The 23,289-nt window shown below is 42.1% G+C and overlaps 1 protein-coding gene across 3 annotated transcripts in view; it reads left to right on the plus strand.

Annotated features, from left to right (window-relative positions):
* The first annotated feature begins 602 nt into the window (after positions 1–602).
* The window catches only part of Wnk3 (WNK lysine deficient protein kinase 3), a 133,604-nt gene continuing 110,917 nt past the window's right edge, over positions 603–23,289 (plus strand). Inside the window, exon 1 of one of the 3 annotated variants that reach the window (XM_090326868.1) lies at positions 603–759. The gene's annotated coding sequence lies outside the window, so the exon portion shown is untranslated. Of the gene's footprint in view, positions 760–991; positions 1,041–23,289 lie in introns of those variants that run through there. The other 2 variants (XM_090326870.1, XM_090326869.1) reach the window with 2 other exon arrangements.

Raw genomic sequence — 23,289 nt, forward strand, 5'->3', positions numbered from 1 at the left:
ATCCCGAAGCCGGCAGGTATGGGTCTCGCGAGAAAAGCCGGGAGTTGGAGAAGGGGAATTGGGGGGGGGCGGTGAAAGGGTGCTGGCGGCATTCACATAGTTACACTGTTACCGTATTGACATGCTTGCAGAGAACTGACAGTAAGCTTGCTAGGTAGGAAGTCGTGTATGCTTGGCTGTTTTTCTTTTCCTTTTTTTTCCTCTTTACGAGGGGAAAGGGTACAGCTGCGGTGAGAAAGAGAGGGCTTCTGAACCCGGAGGAGGTGCCGCGCGTGGCAGCACACTGAGATTTTCCTTTTGGAAGGGGGAGAAGCCTTTCTCCTCGACGCGCATCCCTCACTCCCGTTGCGTTCAAGAGGGCGGGGAAGGCGTGTGCACGTTCCAGTTGGCTAGCCACACGGCACCTCGCTGTGATAGGGGCTGCTCTGAGTTGGGGCTGCTCCTTTGGCTTTCCCCGCCCCTCCCCCCCTCTCTTTTCCTCCCCTCTCTTCCCCGCCCCCCTCCGTCCCTCTCCGCCCCTCTGCTAGCCATCTGAATTCCCTGGCTGGAGTACGCGTGCGCTTGGTCAGCTCTGGGGCGAGTGCGAGCTTGGGCTCGTACCCTATTCCCCTAACCCCGCCCGCTCTTTACCTACCGGAGATATCTGGTCTGGTGGGCTCGCTGGGAGACGCGCGCACGCGCATAGGACGCAGAGCAGAGCTCGACCCACCGAGGTGGGGAGTAAGAAGCATCCGAGGCGGCGATAGCGGAGGTGGCCGTGTACGTGTGTTTATTCTACGGTTTGTCTTGTTGAGGGGCTGGTGGAAGCGTGAGGGCGAAAGAGAAGCAAAAAAGAGTCTAGAGTCTTCCTCCGTGAGAGCCTCCAGTCTGGTGAGGGTCCCGGGCCGGCTGAGGCGCAGGGAGAGAGGGAGGAGGCCGGGGGGCGTGTCTGGAATCGGGCTGTGAGATGAATGGGCCGGGGATGAATGGAAGGAGGCAGCGGCGGCCAAGAGTCTGTTCAGAGTAAGCGCCCTAGTGGGGGGCGGCTTGACCGAGACGGGGTGAGTGCCTTTACCAATGGGTATCAGCAAGGCCGGACTCCGATCTTCGCGGGGTTTGGGGTTCTGCTGTCTAAGAGATCGGCTACAAGGGGAGGAAAATTTAGAGGGAGAAAGTGGGGAAGGACAGATCTGATGTTGAGCTGTGCAATTTTTGTCCCCCTCCCTTTTTTTGTTTTGTTTCTAGGGCGTGGGGGGGGGGGGTGGCAACTTTGGGAGCTAATGGGAGACCAGGGAACGGGAAAGATGAGGATAGTGAGGGAGAAACCGGAGACGGTTGACAAAGGACCGGGTGATTATTTAAGTGAGATTGAGGCTACTCAAAGGGAGGGTCGATTGGGATGTGGGAAGTTCACATTGGTTTCAGTGGGTTATATACATGGGAATAGGGTGCGGGGTAAAGTGGGTTTCATTTAAAGGACCAGTTGATATATGCGGGTCCGTGGGACTGGATCTGGGTGAGTGATATTGGCTGGGCGATTGTGTAAAAATGTGCTAATTTTAAGGCAATTGAGAGGTGTTCTTTGGGAAGGGGTGATTTTGGTTTTGCGACTGACAGTTGAGGATTGGGGGGATAAGATTGGATAGGGCTAGGGTTAAAGTGATGAGATGGCTTCACTGCTCAGAAGACGTTTTGTTTGATTAGTTAAGAGTGCTGAAACATTTAGCGATGTATCCGTGGAAATCCTGCACGTGAGTATCTCCAGATCCTGAGACTAAACCCCTCACAATATTTGCAAGTGATGCTGGTATATCTTAAGAGGAACTGTTGGCTGAGACTATCATATAAATAGTCTCTGGAGTGTGAAAAATCTGTAGTAGTGATTGCATCCAATTTTTGAGGCTATCTCATTTTCATGTGTAGTAAGTTTTAATACTAAGAGAACTTTTGAAGAGGTCTTTGTATATATGACACAGCTGCAGGTGTCTTTAATATCATCTTTTAAACCTTTGGATTGAAAAAATTTATTTTAACCTGACAGACCAAATGAAAGATACCTTACATGAAGGATAGCAAATGCTGATTCTGAATGCGTAAATAATTATAGATGACATTTTTGTGGTTATTCTGTATTTATCTCCTTTGAAAATTGGCACTTGCTTTTTGGTATGAATTGGTTAAAACAGCTTTACTTGGACATTTTGTTCTCTGAATATATCACTTATCTTCTGAAAAGGCTGTCTTGTGATTGTTTCATTCTGTTCTGGGTCAAGATTAATAGTTATAGATTGTTAACATTTCATGATTATTTGTAAAAGTTTTCTGAGATGTTTTCAGTCTTCATGGAAATGTTGCAAATTGAGGACCATTTGGGGGCCTATTTTGATATCGGGATGACTGTAATCATACAGTTGGAATTTGAAAGTGGACACTGTGTTCATAGTCTCAGATTAAGATGAATACTTTGTGTATGTGTCTCTGTGTGTATTTATCCAGCAGATAATATACATATATTCAATATAATGTTTGATTATATAGTTCATCTATATTTATATTACAAATTATAAATACAGCACCAGTATAAAGTACAGTCAGAACCTGGAAATGTTACAGCAAGTATGTGGGACTCCCACTTTTGAACTAGATGTTCCTAGAGAAGAATAGCATTCCTTTTTTTGGGGGGGGGCAGTCCTGGCTTGAACTCTTGAGCTTTCTCAAGGCTAGCACTCTACTACTTGAGCTATAGCTCCACTTCCAGCTTTTTCTATGTGGGGGGTACTGAGGAATTGAACCCAAGGCTTTGTGCATGCCAAGTAAGCACTCTACTACTAGGCCACACTCCCAGACCCAAGAATAGCATTGTTGTATAAAGGTATATTTGGAGATTGGAATGAATTAAGACTAGGATGGTAGTTGAGATTGTGGGGAAGGACTTTGCTTCTCACTATTCCTTAAGGCCTCCCTTCTTTCTTTTTCTAGCATCCTTTACCAAGCTAAACTAAATGCCTTTAGTAGAGTTCACAACCCATTTTGTATAGGAAAGATAATTTTCTCTGTACATTTGAAAGAAAAAAATAAAGTTAGAATAATAACAATTTCTGTAGTGAGTGGAAGACTCGAATTATGGCTTCTATATCAGCATTAAAATTGGTATAACATGTCTTCATTTGTTGCTATAATTATTTGTCTTTCAGGAGTTAGGATTCCAATCATGACTTAACCTTCTTGTTTTGTTTTATTTTATTTTTGTTGTTGTTGTCGCCAGTCCTAGGGCTTAAACAAATGCAGGGTCTGAGCATTGTCCTTGGGCTTTCTCAAGGCTAGAGCTCTACCAATTGATCCACGGTACCACTTCCAGCTTTTTCTGTGGCTGTGGTACCGAGGAATTGAACCTGGGTCTTCTGTGCATGCTAGGCAAACACTCTTATCACTAGGGCATGCTGCCGGAGTTAACCTTCTTGTATGAAGTAGAGGAGTTTCTGTTTTCTGTAAGTTGTCCATTGCTTGTCCAATAAATTATAAAAGCCAAAGTTTATTCTTTAGTCATAGTAGAAAGAACTACAGAAAACAAAAATTGTAACATTATCAACATATTTCTAGTTTTGTAAAAGCTGAATTAAAAATCATTAATGGACAGCTTAAGATTTCATATATATTTCTGTATGGTAAAAAATTGTGTATGAGGGAAAAAAACCCCATCAATCTTGCTGTGTTTTATCTCAGTACAACTAGACCAGCTCTGTTTGTAGATATATTCAAGTCTCTTGGCTAAAAGCCAGGATTCTTTCAAATGAGTGTGTTTTTTCCATTTTTGTTTTGAGATATAAAATTCTAGATGTTGTTAGTAGATACTTGATGATTGTAAAGGTTATCTATAAAAGCATTTATAAATTCCCTAAGAAGCATCAAAAGTAGAATTGATGTGTGTTTGAGTGTGTGTATTTCTGTGTCTGTCTGTTTGTGTTGTTGTATTTTGCTGGTCCTGGGACTTGAAATCAGGGTCTGGGTGCTGTCTCTGAACTATTTTGCTCAAGGTTGTCACTACCACTTGGAGCCACGAGTCTACTTCTGACTTTTTTGGTGGTTGATTCGAGATTTTAAGAGACTCATGGATTTTCCTGCCTGGTCTATCTTTGAACCATGTTTCTTCCTTAGATCTCAGCCTCCTGGGTATCTAGAATAACAGGCAGGAGTCAACAGCACCTGGTTGGCTTGATGTCATTTTTTTTTGGGGGGGGGTCGTCACAGGGCTTGAACTCTAGGCCTGGCCATTGTCTCTGAGCTCTTCAGCTCAAGGCTACCTCCCTACCACTTCAGCTACAGCAACACTCCCGTGTTCTAGTGGTTAATTGGACATGAGAGTCTCACAAACTTTAGTGCCTGATTGGGCTTTGAACTTCGACCCTCAGATCTCAGCCTCCTGAGTAGCTAGGATTACAAATGAGAAGCCACAATGTTCAGCTTTGATGTCATTTTAAAATCTTTTCTTATGGACATAAGAGGTTTATCTTTGTGATTGTTCTTAATGGTACTGTGTGAAATTATTTATTTTTCTCTTTTTTCCCCTTATGATTAATCCCATGTGGTGCTGTATCTGACTTTCTTACCTAGTATATTGTATATAATTTTATTTGTTTATTGGAAATAGGGAAAGAAAGGGGAAAAGCAAGATGACTGGGAGGGTGTTGGGGGAGGGACAAAACACATGAGAAGGGGTAACATTGAGAAGTAATATACCCATTACCTGACAAATGTAACTGAAACACCTCTATACATTATCCTGTCAATAAAATACAATAAAAAAAACTAATAAGAGGTAGAGGTTTTATGACAATTTGTCTGGAAAATGTTTGAATTAACTAGTTACAGAAGAAAAACTTACGATCCTATTGTTTTCATTAACATTTTTCTTCTGAGAATATTGTTCCTTTTTTTTTTTGCCAGTCCTGGCACTTGAACTCAGGGCTTGGGCACTGTCCTTGGACACTTTTTGCTCAAGGCTAGTGCTCTGCCACTTGAACCACAGTGCCATTTTCCGCTTTTTCTGTGTATGTGGTTCTGAGGAATTGAATTCAGGTCTTCATGCATGCAAGCCCAGCACTCTTATCACTAGGCTACACTCCAGGCCCATATTTTTCCTTTGTTTAAAGTAGGAAGTGGGGTTTGAACTTGGGGCCATATTGTTACTTAGCTTTTTGCTTAAAGCTGGCACTCTACCAGTTGAGTCACACCTCTACTTCTAGCTTTTTTCTAGTTAACTGGAGTTGATAGCTTGGACTTCTTCCTTTCTTTCTTTCTCTCTCTTTCTTTCTTTCTTTCTTTCTTTCTTTCTTTCTTTCTTTCTTTCTTTCTTTCTTTCTTTTCTTCCCTCCCTCCCTCCCTCCCTCCCTCCCTCCCTCCCTCCCTCCCTCCCTCCCTTCCTTCCTTCCTTCCTTCCTTCCTTCCTTCCTCTCTCTTCCCTCCCTCCCTCCCTCCCTTCCCTCCCTCCCTCCCTCTCTCCCTTCCTTCCTTCCCTCCCTCCCTCCCTCCCTTCCTTCCTTTCTTTCTTCCTTCCATCATATGGCTTGAACTTGGCCTGGGTGCTGTCCCTGAGGTTTTCAGCTTAAGGCTATCGACATACCCCTGGTCCTGGGTGTTGTCCTTGAGATCTTCAGCTCAAGTCTACCATCCTATCTTGAGCCAAGCCCCACTTCCTGTTTTCCGGAGGTTAATTGGAGATTAGAGTCTCAGGTCCTTTTGTGCCCGGGCTGGGTTTGAACCTTGATCCTCAGATCTCAGCCTCCAGACTAACTAGTTTTACACTTCACCAGGCAGTAATTTGGGTTTCTCTGCTTGTCTGCCTCCTGCTGGTTTTGAGCTGAGATTTTCAGATCTCAGCCTGCCGAGTAATGAGAATTACAGATGCCTGGCTTTTTTCCCCCCCAGTCCTGGGCTTGAGCTCAAGACCTGAGCACTGGCCTGGGACTTTCTTAAGGATAGCACTCTTATCACTTGAGCCACTACCTCACTTCCAGCCTTTTCGGTGTGTTACCGAGGAATTGAACCCAGGTCTTCATGCATGCTAGGCGAGCATTTTACCACTAGGTCGAACTCCGATTGCCATAGGGATTTTCGCATGCCAGGTAAGCACTCATACCACTAGGCCAAGCTCCTAGGCCTAAAATGTTTTTTTTTTATTATTAGAAATGGAATACATTGTGTTCTGTGATTTAGCATTGGTAACTTAACGAGTTTTGGTGCAGTGTTATACCAGTTTTCCCATTTAAACCACTTTATACAACCCAATGGCATAATTTATTGCATTGTGCTGCCAATACCCACTTAAAATCAGAAAATGTGTGAGTATGTGTGTGTGTGTGCGTGCCTGTATGCGTGTGCTCATGTGCGCGCATGTGTGTGTGTGTGTGTGTGTGTGTGTGTGTGTGTGTGTGTGACCATGTTAGGACTTTAACTGAAAGCCATTTTCTGGAACATAGTTGGTGCTTTCCTACTAGAACTTTGCCTCCACTCTGGCATCTTGCTGGTTAATTGGAGATGGAGTCTTGTGAACTATTCTACCATGACTGGTCTCAAATCAGATCCTCCAGATCTCAGCCTCTTGAGTAGGTAGTATTACAGGTATGAGCCATGGGTGCTGAGTTTATTTACTGGTACTCTACTCAGTAAGCACCGACTTCCTGTTTTTCTTTCATTCCTGGTGACTCTGTGGCATATAGCATATAACTTTTTATACCTGACTTCTTTCACTTGTTGTAGGATTTTTTTTTTGCCAGTCCTGAAGCTTGAACTCAGAGCCTGAGCCCAGTCCTGGAGCTTTCTCAAGGTTAGAACTCTACCACTTGAGCCACAGCACCACTTCCGGCTTTTTCTATGTATGTGGTACCAAGGAATTGAACCTGGGTCTTTGTGCATGCTAGGCACTGGACCACTAGGCCAAACTCCTTACCCTACTTAGTGTAATTTTGAGATTCATCAATGTTATGCATGTACCAATATATCATTTCCTTTTATGGCTGAGTGATATTCTGTAATATGGACATGCTACCTTTTGTTTATCCATTTATGAATTCATGAATATTTATTATGTTTCTACTTTGAAGCTTTCGTGAGTAGTATTATCAAAATTCATATATAAGATTTTATTTGAACAACTGTTTCAATTATTTTGGGTTATGTGCCTAGAAGTAGAATTACTGTGCTCTATATTATTCATACAATTAATTTGTTGAGAGACTACCAAATTTGTTTTATATATCACTGCACTATTTTACATCTCCACTAAGTATCAGGAGGATTGCAGTTTCTGTACATCTTATCTAACACTTGTTGCTTTCTTTTTCTTTTTGTCAATTTTGGGGCTTGAAATCAGAGTCTGGGCTCTGTCTCTGAATTTTTTTTTCTAGTCGTGGGGCTTGAACTCTGGGCCCAGGTGTTGTCCCTGAGCTATTCAGTTCAAGGCTACCGCCCTACCTCTGGGCCTGTGCGTTTTCCCTGAGCTCTTCAGCTCAAGGCTACCACCTCTCTTCCCCTGGAGCCTCAGCACAACTTCTGGTTTTCTGGTGATTAATTGGAGATAAGAATCTCAGGGACATTTTAGTGTCCAGGCTAGCTTTGACCTGCGATCTTCAAATCTCAGGCTCCTGAATAGCTAGGATTACAGGCATGAGCCACAGTGCTCTGCTGTCTGTAAAATTTTGTCCTCAAGGTTAATGCTCTAATACTTTCAGGTACAGCTGCACTTTTGGCTTTTTGGTAGTTAATTGGAGATTAGAGTCTCCAGGGAATTTCCTGCTTGTGCTGGCTTTCAATCATGATCCTTAGGTCTCAGGCACCTGCATAGCTAGGATTACGAGGTGAGCTACTAGTGTTAGCTCAGTTTGTTGTTGTTGTTGTTTGCTAGTCCTTGGGCTTGAACTCAGGGCCTGGGCACTTTCCCACAGCACCACTTTTGGCTTTTTCTGTGAATGTGGTACCAAGTAATCCAACCCAGTTCATGCTAGACAATCCCTCTACAACTAGGCCATACTCCCAGTCCCTAATTGTAGTTTTGATTTGTGTTTTCCTAATGACCAATGATGTGGAAATCTCTCTCTCTCCCTCCCTCCCCCCCCTCTTTCTCTCATCTTTGGGCTTCATCTCTGGGCCTAGGCACTCTTTCTGAGCTCTTCAGCTGGAGCCAAATTGCCATTTCTGGTTTTCTAGAGGTTAATTAGAGATAAAAGTCTCAGGGATTTTAGTGCCTGGGCTGGCTTTGAACCTTGATCATCACATCTCAGCCTCCTGAGTAGTTAGGTTTACAGGCATGAGCCACCATGCCTGGCAGGATTTTTCTCTTATACTTTCGTTATTTGTATTTTTCATTTGGAAATGTCAATGAAGTCCTTTGTTCATTTTAAAAATTTAGTTCTCTAGATACCAGACCCTGATCAGATTCATGATTTATGGTTTCTTCCATTCTGTAAATTTTCTTTGTAGTTTAAGAACAATTTTTTTAAATTTTTTGCATGAGCACTGTCCTTGGTTTGTTTTTTTTTTTTTTAAGGCTAGAACCAACACCTGAGCAACAGCACCACTTCCAGCTTTTTCTGTGTATGTGCTACTGAGGAATGGAACAAAGGTCTTTGTGTGTGCTAGACAAGCACTTTACCACTAGGCCAAACTCCCAGCCCCTGTCTTTGTAGTTTAGTGTTTGTTTGGTTGCTGTGCTAGGGATTGAACCCAGAGCTTTGGGCATATAGGTAAAGCTCTCTACCTTTACCATTGAGTTACATACCACACTTTTTGTCTTTTTCTTTTTTTTTTTGTTTGGTTTGGTTTGGTGGTGGTAGTTTTTGAAACAGAAATACCAAACACGTGGACCAGGCTAGCCTCAAACTCAAAATTCTTTTAAATTTATTTTAAATTGTTATCTGAAAGGTTATGTACTGAGGGGTTGCAGTTATATAAATAAGGTAATGAGTACATTTCCTTTTAAATAGAATCACCTCTTCCCTGGTTTTTCTCCCAAACTCATGATTCTTTTGCCTCAGGCTCCAGTGTTAGGATTAGTCATATAGCACCATACATGGCTTTCTAACCTTTTTTTGGTGGGTCATGTGGCTTGAACTTTGCCTGGGTGCTGTCCCTGAGCTCTTCAGCTTAAGGCTATCTCCCCTACCTCTGGGCCTGGGCGTTGTCCCTGAACTGTTCAGCTCAAGGCTGAACCCTTGAGCCAAGTCCCACTTCCCATTTTCTGAGGTTCATGGAGATAAGTCTCCGGTCCTTTTGTGCCCAAGCTGGCTTTGAACCTTGATCTTCAGATCTCAGCCTCCTGAGTAGCTAGGATTACAGGCCACAGCCACCCCTCACGGGCGTGCATGAGCGTTGGCTTTCTAAACATATATATAGATAGATATGACTGGCTTGAACTCAGGGCCTGAGCACTGTCCTTTGAGCTTTTTCTCAAGGCTAGAGCTCTACCACTTGAGCCATAGCACCATTTCCAGATTTTCTATTTATGTGGTACCAAGAAATCGAACTTGGGTCTTTGTGCATTTTAGGGAAGGACTCTTCCACTAGGCCAAACTCCCAGCCTTGATAGTATGTTTTGAAATTTGATGAAAACTAGTTTATTTTTTCTTTTGCTGTATGTGCATTCGATTTTACATCTAAGAAAACTGCCAAATCCAAGATCATGACGATTTATTATGGGGTTTTGTTGGTGGTAGTGGCTTCAGATATCAGAACTCAGCCTCCTGAGTAGCTAGGGTTACATTGCTGGTGTGATCCTGTGGCTACAGTGCATTTTCCTTTTTTTTTTTTTGCCAGTCCTGGGCTTGAGCTCAGGGCCTGAGCACTGTCCTTGGACTTTCTCTGGGCCTGGGTCCTATCCCTGAGCTCCTCGGCTCAAGGCTATCGCTCTGCCACTGGAGCCTCAGCACCACTTCCGGCTTTTTTCTATGTATGTGGTACCGAGGAATCGAACCTGGGTCTTCATGCATGCTAGACAAGCACTTTAACCACTAGGCCAAACTCCCGGTCCTACAGTGCATTTTCATCAATATCTTCCCTTTCATCATTCTCTCCATCCCTCCCACCTAACTTCTCCCTTCAATTTTCCTAGTTTCAAAGGATATGCATTGGTTATTATGACTGCATCCCCCCCACTTCATTTGTGTATCTTTCTTTCCTTTAATTTCCCCACTATTAGCCATAGGAGATTGAACTCGGGGCTTCTGGCTAGACTTTTTTTTTTGTTCCAGGTTGGCACTCTTAATATTTGAGTCACCCCTCCATTTTCAGCTTTTTGCTGAGGGGTTGCAAATCTTCGGGCCTTTTCTGCCTAGGGTAGCTTTGAACTGCGATCTTCATTTGTTAGCCTCTGAATAGCTAGCTACCAGCAACTGGCTTTAATTTGAAAATTTGAAAATATAAAATACTTTATATGTTAGTGAAATGAAACTGTGATAATTTTCAGTCACTTTTTTGGGCAGTGTTGGGGGAGAAATGCTTAATTTTTTGGTACCAGTAAAGGAGTTTCAACTCAGGCTCTGTTCTTGCTTGATTTTGAACACAGGGCTGGACCCTGTCCCTAGGCCTTTGTGTTTAAAGCTAGTTCTCTACCATTTGAGCCACAAGTCCACTTTGGGCTTTTTGGTAATTAACTAGGGATCAAAGTCTCATGCACTATCCTGCCTGGACTGGCTTTGAACCGCAGCCCTCAGATTTCAGCCTCTGGAATAGCTAGGATTGATTGATTACAGGTGTGAGTCAGCAGCAGCAGGCATATATAACTTTAAAATAATTAACACAGGAAGTGGCGCTGTGGCTCCAGTGGCAGAGCGATAGCCTTGAGCCGAGGAGCTCAGGGATAGGACCCAGGCCCAGAGTTCAAGTCCCACGACCGACCGAAAAAAAAAAAAAACAAGTTACACAGGAATTATTAATTGCGACATTTCCACATTTCTTTTTTCTTTTGTGGGTCAAGGGGCTTCAACTCTGGGCTTGGGCGTAGTCCCTGAGCTCTTCAGCTGTAGTCTACTGCCCTGGGCCTGGGCATTGTTAGTGAGCTGTTTAGCTCAAGCCTACCACCCGACCCTTGAGCCAAGGCCCACTTCCCTAGAGGTTTTTTTATTCCTAGGCTTGCTTTGAACCTTGATCCTCAGATCTCAGTCTCCTCCTGAGTAGATAGGATTACAGGTGAGAGCCACTGCGCCCAGCTTATTTCCACATATTTATACCATATATCTCAAACAACTTCACCTCCTTTCCTCCTTTATCACCCTAACCTGCTCCAAGACTTTTTTTTTTGCCAGTCCTGGGTTGAGCTCAGGGCCTGAGTCTGTCCTTAGAGTTTCTCAAGGCAAGAGCTCTACCTCAAGGCTAGAGCTCTATCACGTGAGCCTCAGCACCACTTGCAGCTTTTTTCTATTTATGTGGGAACGAGGAATCGAACCTGGGTCTTTGTGTATGCTAGGCAAGCACTCTACCACTAGGCCAAACTACCACCCCTCCCTTTTTTTGGTGTGTGTGTGTGTGTGTGTGTGTGTGTGTGTGTGTGTGTGTGTGTGTGTGTGGTGTGTGTGTGTGTGTGTGTGTGTGTGTGTGTGTGTGTGTATACTCAACTTTTTCTCTTAAGGCTGAGGCTCTACTTCTTCAGCCTCACCTCTGTCTTGTTCCAGCATTTTGCTGATTGATTGATTGATTGATTGGAGACAAGAACCTCTCAAGTTTAGAGATTAGAGAGTCTCAGGTTTTTTTGTTGGTTTTTTTTGCCAATCTTGAGTTCAGGGCCTGAGCACTGTCCTTAAAATCTCTCAAGGCCTAGTGTTCTACCACTTGAGCCAAAGCACCACTTCTGGCTTTTTCTGTATATGTGATACCGAGGAATCGAACCTGGGTCTTCCTGCATGCTGGGCAAGCACTTTACCACTAGGCAAACTCCCGGCCCTCATATTTTTTTTAGTTATTTTTTTTTATCAGTCCTGAAGCTTGAACTTTGGGCCTGGGCATTGTCCCTGAGCTCTTCAGCTCAAGACTAGCACTTTACCACTTGAGCCATAGCACCACTTCTGGTTTTTCTGGTGGTTAATTATAAGTCTCATCAACTTTCGTGCCCAGACTGGCTTTGAATCGCAATCCTCAGATCCTGATTAGCTAAGATTATAGGTATGAGCCACCATTGCCCAGCTAGTTTCTCAGATTTTTATCTGCTTGGGATAGCTCAGATTATTGAATAACTGAGTAGTTTGGATTATAGGCATGAGACACTTATGTCCAGCCCAAGGCTTGTTTCTTTTGCCTGCCTGTACTTGAACTAAATCCCATACGAGCTTGGCTTTCTTTCTCAGAATACTGTCCTACTTGAGTCATATCTCTAGCAAAGTGATTTTTTTAAGTTAAAAGTCTTTGTGACCTGGCACATACCTGGTCATCTCAACTATTTAGGAGATTGACAAAGGATCAAGGTTGGAGGCTGACCCAGGCAAAGCCCCAGATCATGTCTGAAAACTGTGGAAAACAAAAGGGATTGAGATGTGGCTCAAATGATAGATCCTTTGCCTAGCAAGTGCTACTAACTCATAAAAAAGTATTAAGCCTGGGAATGTGGCCTAGTGGTAGAGTGCTTGCTTAGCATGAAGCCCTGGGTTTGATTCCTCTCTACCACATAAACAGAAAAAGCCGAAATTGCAGAAAAGTGGTGTTGTGGCTCAAGTGGTAAATCAGGCAAGCCTTGAGTAAAAGAAGCTCAGGGACAGTGCCTAGGACGTGAAGTCAAGCCCCAAGACTGGCAAAAAAGTATTAAGTGCTGTTTTGATTTGCATTTCTTTTATGACCAGAGATGTTGAGCATTTCTTCATGTGTCTATAGGCCATTTTTGTTTCTTTTTCAGGGAAGACTCTCTCTAAGTCTTTGGCCCATCTTTTAATGGGATGGTTGTTTCTTTGGAGATTAGTTTTGGGGTTATTCAATTTTTTGAGCTGTTGATATATTTTAGATATGAGGCCTTTGTCCGTTGTTTGGTTGGTGAAGATCTTCTCCCATTCTATAAGCTTCCTAATTAATTTACTAGCTATGTCCTTTGCCATATAAAAGCTCTGCAGTTTAATGCAGTCCTACTTATCCAGCCTTTCTCTGATTTGTTGTGATTCTTGGTCCTTATTAAGAAAGTTTCGACCTGTGCCAAGGAGGCCTAGTGTATCTCCTATTCCTTCTTGTAAAGTTTTCAGTGTGTCAGCTTTTACCTCGAGGTCTTTGATCCATTTGGAGTTAATTCTAGTGCAGGGTGACAAAGAAGGATCCAACTTTAGTTTTCTGCAGGTGCTTAACCAGTTCTGCCAGCACCACTTGTTGAAGAGGCTGTCTTTCTTCCATTCTATTTTTTTGGCTCCCTTGTCAAAGATTAGGTGGCCATAGGTCTGTGGTTTAATATCTGGGTCCTCAGTTCTATTCCATTGGTCTTCAGGCCTGTTCTTGTGCCAGTACCAAGCTGTTTACACTTAATATATAAAAGAAACAATTCCACTACTAGGCATTTACCCAATTGTCCAGAAACAAGGACATACTAAATCCACTAGCACAACGATGTTCATTGCAACACTACCATAGCAAAGATATGGAACCAACCCAGATGTCCCTCAGTTGATGAGTGGATCAACAAGATGTGGTATTTGTACACAATGGAATTCTATGCTGCTGTCAGATAGAATGACATCGCCCATTTGTTAGGAAACAGAAAGACTTAGAAAAAAATCATATTAAGTGAAGTAAGCCAGACTCAAAGGAACATAGGCTCAATGGTTTCCCTCATTTGTCATAATCAGTAGAAACCTTGGGCTCTCCTAGCAGAGATTTGCAATAGAGCAAAACCTTGATACAAAAGGCCATATAGTAGGATGCTAAATGAAAGGATCTCTAGGATATAGAAACAAAAGCCCTATAATGAGTGATTGTTGTCCTTAATGTACTATGTTACCTCTCATCTCTTTTGCTGTCCCTTGGTTATCTCATATTGTTACAGTATCTCACTTTGTTATCTGATACATTGGATATATTTGTATTTGGGTATTTGAAATTGGATAGGGAAGGGGGGAAAACAAGATGAGGGGTGGGGGTGGGGGGGAGGGAAATGGGGACCAAGACATGTGAAAGGGTATCAATGTATGTGAATTAATGCACCTTCTATCTGGCAAATATAATGTAACCCTTCTATTAATTAAAAAATATATGAAAAAAAAGAAAAAAGTATTAAGAGCATTAGGTCTGGCATGGCGGCACTTGGGAAATGAAGGTAGGAGGATGGAAAATTCTAAGCCAACCTGGCTAAATAACAAGACACTGTCTCATATATATATATATATATATATCATATATATATATATATCTCATATATATATATATGGAGAGAGAGAGAGAGAGAGAGAGAGAGAGAGAGAGAGAGAGAGGGAGAGAGGGAGGGAGAGGTAGATAGATATATGACTGGGAATGTGGCATAGAGATTGATTGCTTGCATAGCATGCAGAAAGTCCTGGGTTCAGGGCCTCAGTACCACATACACAGGAAAAGCCAGAAGTGGTGTTGTGGCTCAGTTGTAGAGCACTAGCCTCGAGAAAGCTCAGGGACAATGCCCACTCAGGCCGTGAGTTCAAGCCCCACGACAGAGAAAAAAAATTGAAATAAATTAATATGTATGATAAATAAAAATAGAATAGGTTAAAATTTAAAAATAGAGTTTTTATGTTCACGATGTTTTTTTTTTTTTTTTGCCAGTCCTGGGCTTTAGCTCAGGGCCTGAGCACTGCCCTTGGACTTTCTCAAGGTTAGAGCTCTACCACTTGAGCCTCAGCACCACTTCCGGCTTTTTTCTATTTTTGTGGTACCGAGGAATCGAACCCCGGTCTTCGTGCATGCTAGGCAAGCACTTTAACCACTAGGCCAAACTCCCGGCCCTGTTCACGATGTTTTTGTAGGGTGAAAAATCTTTGCTTAAAACTATGGAAAAGCAGTAGAAAGGTACAAAAGGAAGGAAAAGTGAAGAGGAAGATGAAGTTCTCTCAAAGTATTTGGGTAGATCTAAACATTTAAACTTGTAACACATCAATATAATTATTATTTTTTTTGTCTGACTTGGCACTTGTATTCTGGGCCTGAGCACTGTCCCTGAGCTCTTCAGTTCAAGGATACCACCCTACCCCTTGAGCCATAGCACCACTTCAGGTTTTCTGGTGATTAATTGGAGATAAGAGTCTCACAGACTTTAATGTCTGGCTCGCTTTGAACCTCGAGCCTCAGAGCTCAGCTTCCTAAGTAGCTAGGAGCTATAGGCGTGATATTGCCAGCACCTGGCAATATAATTACTTTTGAGATATCTAATACCAATTTGGGCTTAAATAGTTAGTAAGAATAAATCACATGTGTTTTTTGGTTTTCCTTTTTGAGACAGGGTCTCGCTACTTAGCTTACACATATTCTTTTGCCTCAGCCTCCCAGGTGCTATGATTACAGGTAGGTCCTGCTTGGCTTTGAGCCCAACTTCCTAAGGAAAACATATATCAATCAATACTTTGAAGAAACTTTTTTGTGTATAGCTTAGGGTTTTTTGTTGTTTGTTCGTCCTGGAACCAACAGGGACTGGGTGCCTGAACTTTTTCTCTCGTCTAATGCTCTTTGAACCATAGGGCCACTTTTTTCTGAGTAGTTTACTGGAGATAAGAGTCTCATGGACTTTTCATGCCTGAGCTGGCTGTGAATCATGATCTTCAGATCTCAGCCTTCTGAGTAGGTGGGATTATTATAGGCACGAGCCACAGGTGCCCAGCTTAAGTAAGTCACGTTTTAATTGACCATGTATTATGCTATTCATTTAGTTACAATGTAAGATTATTTTTATAATTTAGTTATTTGTAGAAATGAGAAGTAAAATTTGGCATAGCACAGTTGGTTCCTGAATCTCAGCCTTTAGTTAAAAATAATTAAACTAGGACATTAATTTGTTTCTAAAACTAGGAGATGTGTTTTAAAACAAGCATGAGAAATCTATGCTTAATTAGTCCTAAAACTTATCAAGTGGTAGTTTAGTTCTAATTATAGCCATTGGTGCCCAGTGTGTGTGTGTGTGTGTATTGAGGATCGAACCCAGGGCTTTGTGTATTCTAAGTAACTGCTCTACTTCTGAGCCATACTCTTAGTCCTGGGAGAATAATTTTTGTTTTACTGAGTTTTATTGTGGCATTTTCATTTAGAATTAGCCTTTGAAAGTTTCAGTTAAGGGATAATAACCTTGGAAGTTAAATGGTTTATCTAAGGAACCTTTCAAAGGTACTGGGAGGTTACTCTAAAGCTGTGAGCCCCCATGAGTCATAGAATATGGCTTTTTTGTAGGTTTTCCCACTTATTTAATATTAAAATGTTGTAATGTTCCAGGATGGATGTATTGAATAGACTTTAAAAAGGGGGGGGTGCAAAGAAGGCTATGCCTCTGCTTTGAAGTTTCAGTACCTTGGAGAAGAATGAATGAATGAATGCTCAAATAATTTAAGAAAATAAATGCTAAGAAGAGTGTGCAGGGATAGAGGAAAGGAACTTCTTTATCTCAAACATCTAGGGAAGTCTTCTTTGAGGAGGTGACTTTAGACTCTTGGAGGCCAGATTATATCTCCTGGTGGTAGCTCCAGGTAATAAACAGAAAGATCTAGACTTTCCACTTGTATGGTTCCCTTCCCCCACTTCCCTCCTTTCCCCACCCTCCACTCCCTGCTCCTCCCCTCTCCTCTCTTCTCCTCCCCTCCCCTCAAATCTCTACTTCCACTTTGGCCTTGGGCTACTCCTCTAGGCAAACATTCTTATCACTGAACTTTGTCAGCAGCCTCCAAGTATATTGCTTATACTGTTTCATTGAGTTAAAATTTTTAGTAACTCATTTCTTTTTCTTTCTTTTCTTTTTCTTTTCTTTTTTTGCCAATCCTGGACTTGAACTTAGGGTATAAGCTCAGTCCTCTGGCTTTCACAAGGCTAGAGCTCTACTACTTAAGCTACAGCACCACTTCTGACCTTTTTTTTGTATGAGTGGTGCTGAGGAATCAAACAAGGGTCTTCGTGCATGCTAGACAAGCACTCTACCACTACGCCAAGTCCCAGTCCCAGTATCTCTTTTCTTGATTAAATCAAGTCTTAGGGTTCCCCCCCCCAGTATTGACGCTTGAACTCAGGACCAGAACACTATTCTTTAGCTTGGCCCACTGAAGACTGGCATTCTACCATTTTAGCCACACCTCTACATCCAGATTTTTGGTGGTTAATTAGAAAAGTTTCACAGACTTTGTATTTTTCTTTTTTCTTTTTGCCAGTCCTGGGGCTTGAACTCAGAGTCTCAGCACTGTCCTTGGGCTTTCTCAATGCTTTCTGCCACCTGAGCCACAGCATCACTTCCAGCTTTTTCTTCTTTTTTTTTTTGTTGGCCACTCCTGGGCTTGAGCTCAGAGACTGGGCACTATCCTTGGACTTTCTCAAGGCTAGAGCTCTAACACTTGAGCCTCAGGACCACTTCTAGCTTTTTTTTCTCTCTTTTCCCTTCCTTCCTTCCTTCCTTCCTTCCTTCCTTCCTTCCTTCCTTCCTTCCTTCCTTCCCTTCCCTTCCCTTCCCCTTCCTTCCTTCCCTTCCCCTTCCTTCCTTCCTTCCTTCCTTTCTTTCTTCTTTCTCCAGTCCTGAGCTTGAACTCAGAGCCTGAGCATTGTCCTTGGACTTTCTCAAGGCTAGAGCTCTACCACTTGAGCCTCAGTACCACTTCCGGCTTTTTTTCTACATATGTGGTACCGAGGAATTGAACCCGGGTCTCTGTGCTTGCTAGGCAAGCACTCTACCAATAAGCCATGCTCCTGGCCCCTTATAGGCTTTCTGGAATAGGCTGACTTTGAACTGTGATTGTTAGCTTTCAGCCTTCTGAATAGCTAGGATTACAGGTGTGAGCCACATTTTTCATTAGCATCAATAATTGTAAAAGAGAATTTTATTTTGACGTGTTTGCATGTTCATACAATGATGATCAGACTCACTCCACTTTTCTTACTATTGAATATGGGTTAGTTACTGTTTTGTTTCTTAGAAAAACAACCAAACAAAATCTGGTACCATAGGAGATGAAACTGTTCCCTGTGGAGATGTTACTGTTGTAGGAGTCAGCTTGAGTTCTAACCTTGCCTCAGGGTGATCTTGTGAGTCTCCAACCACAAAGTTTTTTGTTATTAAACAAAACAAAAGGCTTACTTTGCAGTTCTTTTGGTAATCAGTGGAAGAAATTACTCTATAATACACATGGAATATAATGTATCACATTTAATGTACTTCTGGAATTAAAGGATCTCAAGAAATCTTTTCCCACCAATTAAATCTTTTATGTATCTTCCCATCTGGTAAATGTTAGCAAAAAAAATGTTGAGGGGCTGGAAATACGGCTTAGTGGTATAGTGCTTGCCTAACATGCATGAAGCCCTCGATTCATTTCCTCAGAACCACATAAACAGAAAAAGCTGGAAGTGGAGCTGTGACTGAAGTGTTTTGGAGCACTGTCCTTGAGCCGAAGCTCAGGGACAATGCCCAGGCCCTGAGGTGAAGCTCCTGGATTAGCCAAGAAATATTGAGGAAGTGGTACTGTGGTTCAAAATAGTAGAGTTCTAGTCTTGAGTTGGAGAGGTCAGAGACACTGCCCAGGTCCTGAGTTTAAGCCCCACAACTGGTAAACAGAAACAAAAATTTAAAAAGCCTAAACTTTGATTAATCAAGAAATATTGGGTTCTTAGAAAGTGGTACTATTAAGCCGTGTGCGGTGGCTCATAGCTGTAATCCTAGCTACTCAGGAGTCTGAGATCTGAGGATCCAGGTTCAGAGCCAGCTGAGGCACTAAAGTCTATAAGACTCTTATCTCCAGAAAACCGGAAGTGCTGCTGTGGCTCAGGTGTCAGAGTGCTAGCCTTAAGCTGAAGAGCTCAGGGACAGCACCCAGGCCCAGAGTTCAAGTCCTATGACCAACAAAAAAAAAAGGAGAAAAAAGGAGAAAGTGTTGGATTTGAATTCCACCACTGAGATTCAGGAAAGAGGATAGAAAGTTTGAGATAATTCTGGGCTATTTAGAGATAATAAACCAAATACAATCACAAGCCAAAAATAATAAAAACCAAAACTATAACAATAACACAAAGCATGAAATGAATGCATGGTGGATTTGAATCTAGAAGACCAGGATTGAAGAAATCTCCCTTTCTTCACTTACTAGTGTGATTTTGGCAAGACACTGAACTTCTTTCTGCCTTCCTAATTTTCAAAAGTCAGTTAATATCAAATAACTCTGGGGCCTATTGTAATGAATAATAGAGTTAATTAGAAGAAGTTTATTCATTTATTCATTTGTTTTTTGCACTGTTGAAGGTGATTAAACCCAGGGACTTGCATACTGCTTCACAATCAAGTATTGGAGCCTTGAATGGATTTCTTTTCAAAACTATAAAGCAAGAGCTTACAAACTTTTTTTTTGTGGGTCATGGTTCTTGAACTCAGCCTGGGAGCTGTCTGTCTCTGAGCTCTTCAGCTCAAGGCTACCACCCTACCCTTGAGCTAAGCACCATTTCCCATTTTTTAGAGGTTAATTGGAGATAAGAGTCCCAGGTCCTTTTTTGCCTAGGCTGGCTTTGAACCTTGATCCTCAGATCTCAGCCTCCAGAGTAGCTAGGATTACAGGCTTGAGCTACCATGCCAGGCCCTTTTAACTTTGTTTTGTCTTTTCTTTTTTGGTATATGTGATCCAATCCTTGACATTGCACTTGCTAGGCAAATGTTTTCATTTTGCCCCTGAGCTACATCCCAGCTCCTGTTTTGTTTTGTTTTTTTTGCTTTTTCATATTTTTCTTGGTGTTTACAAACTTGTTTTGTGCAGGTTCTGGCGTTTGAATTCAGGGCTTAGACATCATCCCTGAGATTTTTTTTGCCAGTCCTGGGGCTTGAACTCAGGGCCTGGGCACTGTCCTTGGACTTCTTAAAGCTAGTACTTTACCACTTGAGCTACAGCACCACTTCCAGCCTTTTCTGTGTATGTGGTAGTGAAGAATCGAGCCCAGGGCTTTGTGTATGCTAGGCAAGCACTCTACCAGTAAGCATGCTTCTGGCCCTGAGATTTCTTTTTGCTCAAGGCCTGAACTCTACTAATTCTGGCCTTTTGGTGGTTAATTGTTGATAAAAGTCTCCCAGATTTTCTTGCCCCTCCTGGGCAGGATCTATCCTCAGATCTCAGCCCCCTGAGTAGCTGGGATTACAGGTGTGAACCACTTGTTCCCAGTAAGAGTTTGTAACCTTATCCTGTGTGAAGGACCAAATAGTAAATATTTTATGCTTTATTGGCCATGAAATGTCTCTTGGAACAACTCATTTCTGCTGTGATTGCAGCTATGGGTGGTATGTAAATGAACAAACATGGTTATCTATGTTCCAGTAAAGCTTTGTTATGGACCCTGAACTATGAATGTCAAATAGTTTTCATGGATCACAAAATACTATTCTTTTTATTTTGTTTCCATTAAAAAATGTAAAAATCTGTCTTTGTTTTCTGGCTTCACAAAACAGGCAATAATGCAGGTTTGACTTAAGGGCAGTATGTAGTTTGGTCACCCATTGCTACAAAGAGTTATGCAGACTGAATATTAATTAGGGACGAGAGACAGGTGGTTGATACAAAGAAATTACTTTTGATGAGAAAAGAAGATGAAGTTGGCTTTAGCCCCTTTTTTTTAGTTTGGACCTAGAACTTTTTCACATAAAATGTGTGTATTTATGGGGCACTAGTGGCTTATGCCTGTAATCCTAGCTATTGGGAAGCTGAGATCTGAAGTTCACAGTTTGAAACCAGCCTGGGCAGAAACTTCCTGAGATTCTTTTTATTTTAAGTGTTTGTGTGGGTCTTTGTGCATGCTACGCAAGCACTCTACTGCTAGCCCAACCTCCTGCCTCTTACCATAATCTTGATAAGCATTTTATCACATAGCCCTCAGCGCCCTGGTTCTGGTTTATTCTAGTTGTGTGATCTCAGTCAAGTTACCTCTTTTTTGCCAGTCCTGGGCTTAAGCTCAGGCCTTAGCACTGTCCTTGGATTTTCTCTACCACTTGAGCCTCAGTACCACTTACGGCTTTTTTCTATATATGTGTCTTTGAGTTGCTTTTGCTCAAGGCTAGCACTCTACCACTTGAGGCATAGCTCTAACTCCAGTATTTTTGGTAGCTCATTGGAGATGAAGCTCTTACAGACTCTCTACCCAGGCTGGCTTTGAACCATGGTCCTCAAATCTTAGCTGTCTGAGTAGCTAGGATTACAGTCCTGTGAGTGCTCAACTGTAATTTTTCTTTGTGAAAGAACCTTTCCTTAGATTATTAAAAAACCTTTCCTTCATTGTTATGTTCTATCACGTCCTTTTTAATCGTTGTGTAATTTTTCTGTGTACCTGTGACTCAGGTGGTCATCTTAGATACTCATACTAAAATCTGCAGATCATGTTTCAGAGCCATATGTAGCAGGACAGTCTCTTGAGTCGCTTATCTCCAATTAATCACAACAAATCAAAATCAGAATTGGAGGTGTGGCTCAAGTTATTGAATGCTGGCCCAGAGTGAAAAAGTGAAGGAACAGTGCCTTCACTTTTCTGCTCAAGACCAGAACCTAGACCCTAAATTTAAGCCACAGGATCCACACACACATGATTTTTTTAAAATGATTTGTCTTTCTTTGTTTGTGGTATGTATGTATGTATGTATGTATGTATGTATGTATGTATGTACCTACCTGTTGGTCCAGGGGGTTAAACTCATTATTTGGACACTGTCCCTGAGCTTTTTTAAAAAAATTTCCCATTTGAGTTATAGCTCCGCTATAATTTCAACTTCTATAGAAATGTTTTGTAGTTTCCTGTATCCGTACTCCAAGAGCTTAGATGAATGTATTCACTATATTATGAAATGGAAATGGTTGCAAGCACTTTATAATATATAGCTGTGAACTTAATAGGAATGACTTGATGTTATTTGAGGGTTGACTTCTGTGGACTTTTTTTGGTAGCAGTCCTGGAGATTGAGTTCAGGGTTTGTGCACTGTCCTTCACCTTCAGATTTTGTGCTCAAGGCTAGCTTATTTTTTGCCAGTCTCAGACTTGAACTCAGGGCCTGAGCATGGCCCTTGGGCTGTCTCATGGGTGGAGCTCAATCATTTGAGCCTCAGCACCACTTCCAGCCTTTTCTATGTATGTGGTATCAAGGAATTGAAACCGGGTCTTTGTGCATGCTAGGCAAGCACTCTACCAATAGGCCAAACTCACAGCCCAAGACTAGCTTGCTTTCTTCTTTTCTTTTTGCCAGTCCTGGTGCTTGAACTCAGGGCCTGGGCACTTTTTGCTCAAGGCTAGTGCTCTGCCACTTAAGCCACAGTGCTACTTCCAGCTTTTTCTGTGTAGGTGGTATCAAGGAATGGAACCTAGAGCTTCATGCATGCTAGGTGAGCACGATACCACTAAGCTACGCTCCCGGCCCGCAAGGCTAGCTTCCTACCACTTGAATCACAAGTCTATTTCCAGATTTTTAGTTGTTAAGCAGATAATAATGTCTCACAGACCTGTATTGACTTCAAACCACAATCCTCAGAACTTAGCCTCCTGAGTTACTAGGATTAAAGTGTGAGCCACCAGTGCCTAGCTTTGAGGACTTTTTCACTGAGCCACATCTCTATATTGCTCCTTGTAGAAGAGAGGTTATCCCGGTCACTAGAGCATATCCATTCAGTAATACCAATATGGTTGATACTGGAAAGCCTTTTAAAAATGTATTATACTTTTTGTGTTACTAAATTGAGTCTCCAAAAATGATTTAATGCTTTCTTGAGTATCATTACTTTAATAAAGTGCTTCTCTAAGGGTTATTAAGAGGTGGAGCATAAAAGGTTTCATTATTTATTGATTATTACAGTGTGCCAGGCACTGTTAAGTATTTTATGCATGTTTTTCATATCAGTCCTATGAGATTTCACAAATGAACTCAAGAGTGAGAGAGGTTAAATTGATTGCTCCAAGGCAACCATGATTTGATTGTCGTTGATTTCTACTGCTCAATCCTGCCTGAAATTTTTTTATTTTTTATTTTGTCAGTCATGCACGGGAGCTTGAACTCTGGCCCTGAGCTCTTCAGCTCAAGACTAGCATTCTACCCCTTGGGCCACAGCGCCACTTCTGGTTTTCTGGTGGTTAATTGGAGATCAGTCTCAAGGACTTTAGCGCCCCAGCTGGCTTTGAACTGTCATGCTCAGATCT

This window comes from Megascapheus bottae, chromosome X, assembly GCF_031878675.1.
Source record: "Megascapheus bottae isolate mThoBot1 chromosome X, mThoBot2.hap1, whole genome shotgun sequence".
In the NCBI taxonomy this organism is placed as follows: Eukaryota; Metazoa; Chordata; class Mammalia; order Rodentia; family Geomyidae; genus Megascapheus; species Megascapheus bottae.